Raw genomic sequence first — 10,808 nt, forward strand, 5'->3', positions numbered from 1 at the left:
ATTAAGTAGTGTAACCCCTACAATTGTAACATTTAGGTGAAACAATTTTACCTTATAATGCTAAAACAATTATTAGTATTGCGTAAAGTAATCATTTGTGTTGCAGATAAATGTCTCTTAACTAAGATTTCAAGCTTTCTTAACAGGCATAGCTGGCCTGACTCTGTTTTCTGAGAAGGTTCTGTAATGTCTGTCCACCTAAACTACTCAACACCTATATATTTACTGCAAAATCCCCCAGGTCCCTGAACTTCCCTCTGGCTCTGTATTTTCTGACAAGGTACAGACCACCATTTCTAGGCAGGCACTGCACTCCCCTGCCCCTTGAACAACACTTTGTCCCTGTGTATTGCCTCTGTGAATGCTCTGATTTTCCAGGCACAGCGAACTACCAACAAGTCTTGTGTATTTTCTAGACATGCTCCAATTCCCCAGGCCATCACAATAACACATTACCTCTGTGCATTTGCAACAGAAATGCTCAAATTTCCCAGGGCCTCTAAACTCATGTATCTCATTGTCCTGTCTGTTGAGGCACTGGTTTTGAGCTACAAGTCAGTTGATGCGCAGAGATCCCTCTACTTACACCCACAAAAAACCCTTTGAATTCTAGGTCAAGTGGGTAAACTGATTGGCCTCACACACAGAGAGATTTCTTACCAAAGGAGAAATGTTAAACAGATTAGATTATTTCCTCTGAAACATTTTGGTAGCTGCATGTCTCCTACATGTGCAGCCTCTTACATATTTAATAAACAAGTTCCTGCTCTCTTTCTGATGGCTGGTGAAAAGAAGTTCATCTCCCCGTTCAGGCTTGGATAAGTGGGACTGACTGTGAAAGAGTGAAAAAGATCAAGCCAGAGAGAATTATCATCTCCCTTTTAATCTGCCCACCTAGACTTTCTGACGGTATTTGGTGGATGTCTGCTTGGACAAATTTGGAGAAAACGCTACAATAGTCCGACAGTAAACATGTAAATTCACACCTCCTGACTGCTTTGTCACCTGTCTGCCTCCACTGGTGCACAGGATATAGGGAAGTCATGATGTATTCATGAGCTCCACATGAATATGAAAATCTGAGAGGGGGGGGCATTCTTTGACAGATCTCACCATACAAATGCAACCAGCATGACATGATTTCAGAGCAGAGAGTTGTTGCAATATTTCTGAAAGCCTTCTCTATGATATCAGAACGTGCACTTATTGCTTTGATTTGCCCTAAGACATAAGCTTTATGAAAATGAATGCCGTGTCTTTGAACCTGAATCACGGCAGAACACAGTCTATTCAGCAACAGCCTATTTTAGTTGCATTTTCCTGAGGTGAAATAAACAAGCGCACGCTATTCATTTCTGTGCTCCCTTGTGGTTTTTTGAACACCTACACTGACATGAAGCTAGATATAAATGTGCTGCATGCTGCTTTTATAAGTCAAACAGTACTTCAGCCAAAGGCATTAGCTGTTCCTAATTATTATAAACAGTTTCCAGTTTGAACCATTTTCCACTTAACCTTATAATGAGTCATATTCAGATTACCAGCAGTCAGAGAATGCTCCGGTGTGACCCTGTATGTGGGTCTCTCGATATAACATCCTCTGCTTTTCAATTAAAGAAGAGGAGGAACTCTCAACTTGAGTGAGGGAAAAAAAAGAACATTTGAATCAATCACACTTTTCTGCAGAACCAGACAGGTTTTCAATTAAATATGTTATTGTATTTTTATGTACCTGCTTCCCCTTCTTTGTGTCACTCATTGTTCCAGAGAAAATACGAATAAAATAGGAACATTTATGGAACGAGTAAAACAGTGAGGAACGGTTTAAGTGCATTAGCATTTCAATCGGTTCTTGTCTGTATGTTTTAGACATTTACATGTATATAGAGAAATGTTGGTCGATATGCAGATATGCACTCTTGTAGGAGCCTCCCGGGTGTTTGCACAACCACAGAGGTATTATATCTGATACAAAGTGAAACTAGGGAGGAGGAGACGGCGAGAAACGCTTTCAGTGACAATGAAAAGTTTGAAATTGCACCTTATCTAAAGCCACAGTGTTACACAATGCTGAAATGGCTTAAAAATAAGAGTCGGCTGCAAATTGAATTCTGAACATTTTCTCAAATGGATTCAACAGGGAGGAAGCAGGGAAATGCCAAAGAGCATATATAGTTATTGTTGATTGTTGGGGGAAAATCTGTACTTTTGGATAAACGATATGATACATTGTGTTCATATATATACTATAAAAATATACTCTGAACTACTTCAGAATATTTGTTTTGTTACACAGTTTTAAATATTTAAACTTCAAGGCAACATTTCACACAGCAAACACCGAGTATGACCTCAAGGAGTGAGTTTAAAAGAAAAGCAAAACAAGGAATAGCTGTTCACATCTCTCCAACAGTCTGCCTCACCGACTCTTACAGCAAGTGTTCCCAGTTGTGCTCTCCATGTACCTAATAGCACTGCAGCCAGTCATATCACAGCAATTTTTAAGGTGTGAGCACTGCTTTTAGCAGGGGGCCAAATGGAGTTATACAGAGCATCGAAGGTTCTGGATGTAGAGATCCCATAGACAACGAGAGATGAGTGTCTGGTGGAAGTTTGATAAAACAGTGTTTTCATCATCTGCATCAGTGAAAGTCTAAACTACTACAATGTCTGACACTTTAAATCTTGGATGGACATTAAACTTGGTTGTATCATTGGCGCAAAAGACCAGCAACTGTGTTAGAAAATATTCAGTTCATTAGTAAAGAAGGTAAAAAACACACGCATATACACACACAAACTGGATAAACCAGGGGTGATGGAAGTCAGTCAGCTAAGGTGCTGAGAGACAGTAAGTCCCTATAATGGTGTCATACTAAATGCTGCACAGTTTTTGCATTCATTTCAATGACCAGGATAATTTATATTTAATAGTTAACATTTTCAATACAGCAGACAGCAAACACCAACATACTGTGTGTCAAAGCAGCCACAGCAGGAATACAGGAAACAACACTGAAGTCAAGCATGAAAACTGCAGGGAGAGAAAGAAGGAGGGAGACAGCGGGTGCACTGTCACTGTTAACAGAGACTCCAGTCTGTAGTGTAGTTCACACACTTAACTGATAAACCTGAGATTTATACAGTTACAGCAAGAGGATCAAAGAAAGGTTTTGTTGTGTGTCTATATCTCTCTCTCGCTGAGAATGTTTAAACATTTTTAAAAATACTCTGCAAAACTTCTACATTTTAGAGCAATATCTAGTTACCAGACATATTTTATAATGAAGAGCTATGATCAAAATATTCAATTTCTGGCCTACAGGCATCACTGCAGCAGGAATTACAGTTACATTAGGTACTCTAACTTTAGATGACTGGATTGACCTGTGTCCAGAGGTCAGTCTGACAGGGTGAGGTCCCCCTCTGGGACACATTACAAACACAATGTGTTTTTGAATGTCAGAAAATTTGCAACTTGCATCACTTTGTAGGTAATTTTATAATAGACTAACACATATTAAACAGTAGATAAAAAACAAAGTATAACCTATTTTCTGCTACAAATACTGGTGAACTGCACATACAAGCAAAAAAACATCATATATGTTTTATTATTATTTTAGGGGATTTCTGTAGGCCCCTCACGCACCATACTTTCCCAAATCCATGGATTCTGACAGATAAGTTTACTTTTTTTTTCCTTGCTTCACTCTTTGCTAAGCTCAGCTAACTGGCTGCTGGCTGTAACCTTAAATTTAACAGACAGATATCAGGGGTATCATTGTTGTCATCTAGCTCTCAACCAGAAAGCAGTTATGACAACATTTTTCTTTAAATGTATCTGTGATGTGTCTCTACGTTGAGGAACAATCAGGATAAACTTTGAAATGGGAACTGACACTGCTAAAAAACGACTTCAGAAACTAGCAGCTTCCCTACTTTAGCAACCCTACAACAACTATGACTCCCAGAGCATTGTGGTATGAAAAGTAAAATCAGATAGCTTCAGATTCTGTTGCTGTGTGGCTGTCTGAGGTTGGGTCGAAGTTAGAAGTTAGCTTTGTAGAACCAAGTCACTTTTGGCTTTAGGATCAGTCCCACATTGATGTTGCACTGTTCTGTTCTTCACTGCACTGAAAACAATTGTTTTTGCTGTTTTAAAGCTCTAGCTGGAGCCCTCTCCATGGCAATAGTACGGCTCATGGGTACTGTAGGATTTATTACCACTTTACATATCAAACTTACAAAAGCTGGGGTGTCTCATTATGTGGGATTTGTGGGTTAGGAAGTTGGGGTTAACACTGGCTTTTCAGTCCTAAAAGCAAATTCAAGCAGTCTGGTTGTCATGATAACTAACACTACAAACTTCTGAAAGAACCAACTCATCGGTCAACTGCTACTCTATTATAGGTTGGCTCAAGCGAACTTGAAAAACTGATGGTGGTTTACCTCATTAGTTTTTGCCCTATGTATTAACCCCATTGGCGCATTGTGGATTTGAACTTTGAGTTTTGAGATAAAGCCAATTTTAGAGGTGTGATTGTCTATCAAGTCAATACAAAGACACCAGTTGATGTCAGTTTGATCTGGATGGGAAAAATTAAGGTAAAGCCCTCAGCGCAAGTTGAAAATGTTTCAGTGGATACTACCTAGTCAATCCTAAATGCTATTAAGCTAAGCTATTAAGATCATGTGTTCATCACAGATTGATGAGGTCCTTTAAGGCAAAGTACTACACAAACCCAGTTTCTGCCTTAGAGCAATACTGGGACCATTTATGCTTCTGCGTGGCTCTTCATTAACAGGGACTATGACTGTACTATGAATCATTGACACCAAGCTGCCTCATAACATTAACATGCGTTGGTGAAACATTGTGTTTACATATACATGTTAGCAGCTCACTGGGGCCCCGGGGTTACTTCCCTGATCGGCCATTTTCAGGAGCTGAACAAATCAACATGACCTGGTTAGCAGAAAAGCTATTTTAGCTGTTAATATGAAACCTTCCTTTGATCGCTGGCTCACATCTGCACATCAGCCTGTATGAGTGTGTTCAGAGTACCGTGAAAGGTGCAGTTCCCTCTGGACCTGCACAGTCGCACAACAGCCTCCTCGGGCTGCACAAACATATTTATCTTCTTTTAAGAGATGCTTCCCAGCTTCACTCTCACACTCAGGTGTTGGACATTCGTGTCTCCCCCCGGTACTCAGGAAACATCTGTGGGCATCTGGATGTTTTCTCTGTGACTTCAGTTAAAAGCAAAACAAGAGCTGCCTCCGGTCACAAAGTCTAGTCGATCAGTCCTCTATGATCACTCACTGCACTCCTGTCAATCAGAACGATCACAGTTTTCTGTGGGGACAGAGGAAAATGAGACAAGACACAGCAGAAAAAATATTTAAATCCCTATTTTAAATCCCTCGTGGGCATGTGTGAACGCAACTATGAATTCTTGTTAAATGTCCATCCAGTGACATTAAATGCACATATTCAGTGAGACAGCCAATATAATTAATACAAGGCCACGTAAGAAATAAATCTGAAGTCCGTTGTGAAATTTAACCGTTATTAGTTCAACAGCTAGTTGATGGTAACGTATGTGCTGCCACCTTCAGGACCGTTTCAGCTGTTACTGCTGTAATAATATTAATCATAATATTCAGTAATAAAAACAGACCAAAACCAATAAATACATATTTTAAAATTACATTCATTGGGTTTTACAGATTAAATTCTCATTACTTTTACTTTTAGTAATTATTTTTAGTAATTACAACATGCTGAATAATATTAAACTTTCATGCGGCGTTATCTAAGTTGTTCTGTCCAGTGTGCATGATTTAACACACACCATCATCGGTTAGAACTGATAATTTTATGCCCATTAGAAAAGTCTATTACAGCTCTTTGCTGTCTGATGGAATTTTGAAAAGAAGATGATCTGTATACAAATGATGTGTGGGTTGGAGTCGACTGTAGCAGATTCAAGAGCATCCTCAAATGGAAACGTCTGAACCCACAACAAAAACTATTGACTAGTGATGTTGATCATGCACATTTCTACTGTTTAACAGCCAGATTATTTGTAATATCCTCTCCAGGCAACTGTTCTTCTTTTAACCCTGCAGAAATGTCAACTTTTATTACCATAAAGTCAAAAACTGACACATAAAATTAGACAGAGCTTTTCATTTATATTACTCTGATATTCATGAATGAGAGCATCTCTGAAATCCATATTTCTACAGTCTATCTTGGTCAGAAATTGGTGTAATAATTACAGACTCAACAAGTCACTACAAGCTGGATGAAAAAATATTAAAAGTATAAAAATATTTTTTGGATCCAACATTCACAATAAACCAGAGCCAGTAACTAAATACATTTATTCAGGTTCTATCCTTAACTGAATCCTTTGAACTGAAATATTGCCCAGTTCCCAGACTGCTTTTCCTCCACTACATTTCAGTGACATATTCTACCAGTTCCTTCCTTTGGTCTTTCTTTTCATTCTTCAATTGACCCAGTTCTATTAGTGCTGAAATAAGTAGTTGGTTAATCGATTAGTTGATTCTAATCTGCAACAACTTTGATGATTGAATAATCATTACGAAATCTGCAATGCAATTTTAAATGATTTCAGATCTTAAAATACGCTACAGTCCATTTATTTTGCAAAGCATTGTGATGTCTCATCTGACCACAGTTGGCTTGAAAACAAAATGATGAAAATTGAAGTTTGTTGCTCCCTGAGAATCCAAGACACTGTGATGTGAATGAGAACAGCTGTCTCAACTGCAGCAGGAAGGAAGAAGAGGAAGGAGTAAAGAGCAGACAAAGGAAAGAGAGAATGACTGTTATCCTCAGACAGCCAGATAGGGAAACCAGGACTGAAAGATAACACCTCAGTGAACAACAGATCATACATCCCATCATATCACAGCCCAAATTTCCCTCAGTACAGGAGACTGAAAACATCTTTGAACAAAACATTTCACCATGGCTGACATAACCTGCTCCTCCTAAACACAGGCACCGTACAGCCTGCTGCTCTTCAGTTGCTATAGCAGTGGTGTCAGTACAGTTGGATTCAGTCTGACAGAAAAAGTGCCCAGATGGAGGGCATTGTTCGGCTCCGTGACACAGTCTGACAGACAGCTCGGCTGATATTGACAGGGTTCTGGTGGAAAAACGACGACCGGATTGACGTTTGCTGGGAATCGAGCACTAAAAAAGACTCCCACAGTGCTCTGCCATCTCTAAAGTTAATGACAGCGCTCTGCCGTAAACAAGACTATGCAACCTTTGAGGCACCGCTATGAAAAGAAATGTGATGTCAGTTCACAATTAACGAGATGAATAATTGATTGGTCTCTTGTTCTACATCAAATGAAGTCACACAGTGCCCTTCACTGCAGACTTTCACTTGAATAAAAATTATCTTTGCAAAATGTGCACATGGAATATTTTTCATCAGCGTTCCCTGCAGTTAAAAAGATTAAAAATACTGTGAATTAAATATTTATAACACTTTACTAGAGGCATTTGAAATTCTTTCCACCAGAATAACATCTTTCATCCATTATTACATCCACAGATCAACAACAGGTAAGCTCTCAGATAGCGCTCAGACCTTTGAGGTCAAAAGGAAATGTTGCTGCTGTCTGCGGGCAGAACTGTCACACAGGTAGGAAAATATTCAGACTGTAAAGTTAGAGATGATCTTTAGCACTCTCCATTCAGTGTGGGTCTATGAGTGCTGACTGAAAACAGCCAATGAAAAAGGTATGAACAAAGGAAAGAAGAGAGAAAAATCCTTGAACTATCTGAGGATTATTTGAGAATTATACTTTTCAGCACACAGGCTGCACAATGAACAAGGATGATGAAGTCGTACACCACCTGAACACATGGCCGTGTGTAACACTGGCATGTATTATGTGATGTTAACTCAAAGGGATTGTGTTGAATTATCTAAATTTACTATAGGCATAAGTCTCAAGTATGTTGAATACTCTTGAAGTTACAAAGTCTGAACTTTGTATCCATTTTATTTCTAAGAGGTGATGATTGCATTACTGTGATTACTATATTTGATTGCGAAAAGCTGTATTTTATACCATTTATAGTTATATAAAGGTCTGACTTAAATTGATTCATTTAACCAAGTGTTGTAATGAAGCTGGAGTATATTCTTAGACATTTAGATCCAAACAATGTAATATAGAGATTATTTGTGAGTGCTTCACTCAAACCTGTCTGCACAGATCTTTGTTTCCATGCATTATCCCAGACAACCTCTGGGTTACCTTGGTATAATCATGGAAAAATGTTTTAATTTCAAATTCTTTTCTTAGCTAACAGCATTTGGCCAGAGAACTTCTTAACTTTGCTAGTTAAGCATGTGAGAAATATCAGAATATTTAAAACAGGGATGTTTTGAGTTTGCTGAAAGAATTAGAGAATCAAAGATGCTTATGTTAATTTGCCTGCAAGACTAAGGTTTTCCTCACAGGTGGGACTCCTGCTGGAGTGATCAGTGTCTGTGTGGAGCCTCGAGGCACTCATGTGTTTCTGTAACAGAATAAATCCAGAGAAGTGTGTTGCTTTATAACACACCTGTGACAGAGAGCACCAGGCACCAGGCCAGGAGCATCTGTCCAGACTGGAGGAACCACTGATGTTCAACTGCCACCTGGTGGTTTAAATCATATTGTACAGCAGAGACGGACAGCCAACAGGTTGTCAATTCGAACACCGTAGCTGCTCATTTAACTGGGTTGAGAGCTCTCCTTTCCTGTAGTTCATACAGAATAACCAGACTTTTAATGGAGTTTTAGAAAGCACCCACGGTTTTTATTTTTGGTCCGTTTGCTTTTTCTCCAACTGGTCTGCTGATTGCTCCCAGAATTCACTGCAAATGTGTTGAAGCTGTTTTAGCGTTTGTGCTGCAGAAGTCTGGAACAAACTCCTTAAAGGTTATTACTTCAACACTTGGCCAAACATGTTTGCCATTGCTCTTAATCTTGGAGCAGGTCTTCCTTTTCAGAAGGAATTATGCACAACAAAATAAGCAGACATGATCGGACCCAAATTTCTATTATAAGTCTATTTCTAGTTCCACTAAGTCAAAATAAGAAGGTTTAACAATGTAGCTAAATGTAATTCACTTTAATTGAAAATTGAAACGTTTGTCCCTCCTTGAGAATCAGACACTGATGTGAATGAGAGCAGCTGTCTCGACTGCAGCAGGAAGACAAAGACGAAAAAGTAAAGCACAAAGGAAAAGCAGGACTGAAAGATAACGCCTCAGTGAACAGATCATACATCATATCACAGTCCAAAGTTTACTCAGTACTGAAAGGAGACTGAACACATCTTTTAATCTAAAATTGTAATTATATTACATGGCACAATTAAGTAGATTTTAATCTATATGGACATAAATCCCACAAAATCAGCAACTCTCTAGAGTTCTCTGCCTCTAGAATTTGTTATGTGGGATAATCCTTATAATAAATTTAAAAAAAAAGTACCACCAATATAATCTCATCGCACTCACTGATTAATAAAAGAAAATACAAGTGTTTATTTGAAAATGTATTTAGTGAAAAGACAAAAACAAACATGTTTTAAAAGGTTTACAGACTCTTTAATATCCGGTGTTGAAGAATACACATTTAGTATATGAAGATCAAGGGACCAAAAACGGTAAGGGGGCAGAACTCGGTCACATGTGCCTGATAGCAATTCTGTTTAATAAGGTCAGTACTGGTGCAAGTACCAATGTAAATGTAATACTTTCACCAACCATATAGGAAATGTGTGTAGTGATTTCTTGTGGGTGACCATCAAGATCTTGTTAATGTTCATCTTGATGATTTTCTCAGACCACCTTAAAGAATCTTAGCACAGGTGTTAAAATATATTAGTGCCGTTATTATTACTACTCAGGTATACGACTGTCAAGATGAGTTTAATGCCAGTGCCCAGCCCCAATTTTAACGAATGCATACACATCATGCCTGAGACCCAGTGCAGGCTGGAAAAAACAACAAAAAAAACCAAACCCAGAACATGCAGATATTTAAGATGAGCTGTGGCCTCTGATGATGCAAGGCAATCACAAAAACTGTAATCCCTGCAGAGGAATACAGACACTCAACCCATTCCAGTCACCTCTGCAATACAGCCTCAGCAAAAGCCATTAGTCATGTACGTGACTTCTCCGACTCAAAAGGATTATTGAACAGTTAGACACTGCATATTTACTGTGGTGTGTGTCTGGACCAGGTTTGTTGTGGCGATGACAATAAGACTTCTGTGTTGCCCACCAGCAGTAAGCCCACATTACAGCTGTAGAGCTTTAAGTTGTCTGTTAAGGTACCAATCAGTCATCAATGTTCGTTGCACATGATGTGCAGCTGCAGCACTGTTGTCACGATGTTTTGATGCGACATCTTGTCCTTCTGCAAAGTAAAGTAGTGTTCCATGTTCAAAGATGCATCCTTTTTTTTTTTTTTAAACCATAAATAAGAAAGCATCAAATTGATCAAAAGGCAATCTGGCCTCACCTGTGCAAGAACCTGCATGCTGGTGTTAGAGAGGCAGAATTTGGGTCATGATGGGCAGAAGGGAGCAGACACAGCCTAAAATAAAACCCAAACGAACAATTACTGAGGCAGACAAAAAACAATGTTTCTGACGGTTACTTTGACATTGTATGCGACCTTCCTGCTGTTACTACTTGTCATTTAACACCACAATTTGATCAATTTGTACACTGGAAGAGAAAAAAAAA

The 10,808-nt window shown here is 38.8% G+C and overlaps 1 long non-coding RNA gene across 2 annotated transcripts in view; it reads right to left on the reverse strand.

Annotated features, from left to right (window-relative positions):
- Window positions 1-9,599: 9,599 nt before the first annotated feature.
- LOC118343331 overlaps window positions 9,600-10,808 on the reverse strand; it is a 4,550-nt gene continuing 3,341 nt past the window's right edge. For both annotated transcript variants that reach the window (XR_004797561.1, XR_004797560.1), the window contains 2 exons: window positions 10,582-10,656; window positions 9,600-10,476 (listed from right to left, as the gene is read on the reverse strand). This is a non-coding gene — a long non-coding RNA (uncharacterized LOC118343331). The remainder of the gene's footprint in view (window positions 10,477-10,581; window positions 10,657-10,808) is intronic.

Source organism: Morone saxatilis, unplaced genomic scaffold (assembly GCF_004916995.1).
Source record: "Morone saxatilis isolate NCDOM2014 unplaced genomic scaffold, NCSU_SB_2.0 Contig11, whole genome shotgun sequence".
NCBI lineage: Eukaryota > Metazoa > Chordata > Actinopteri > Moronidae > Morone > Morone saxatilis.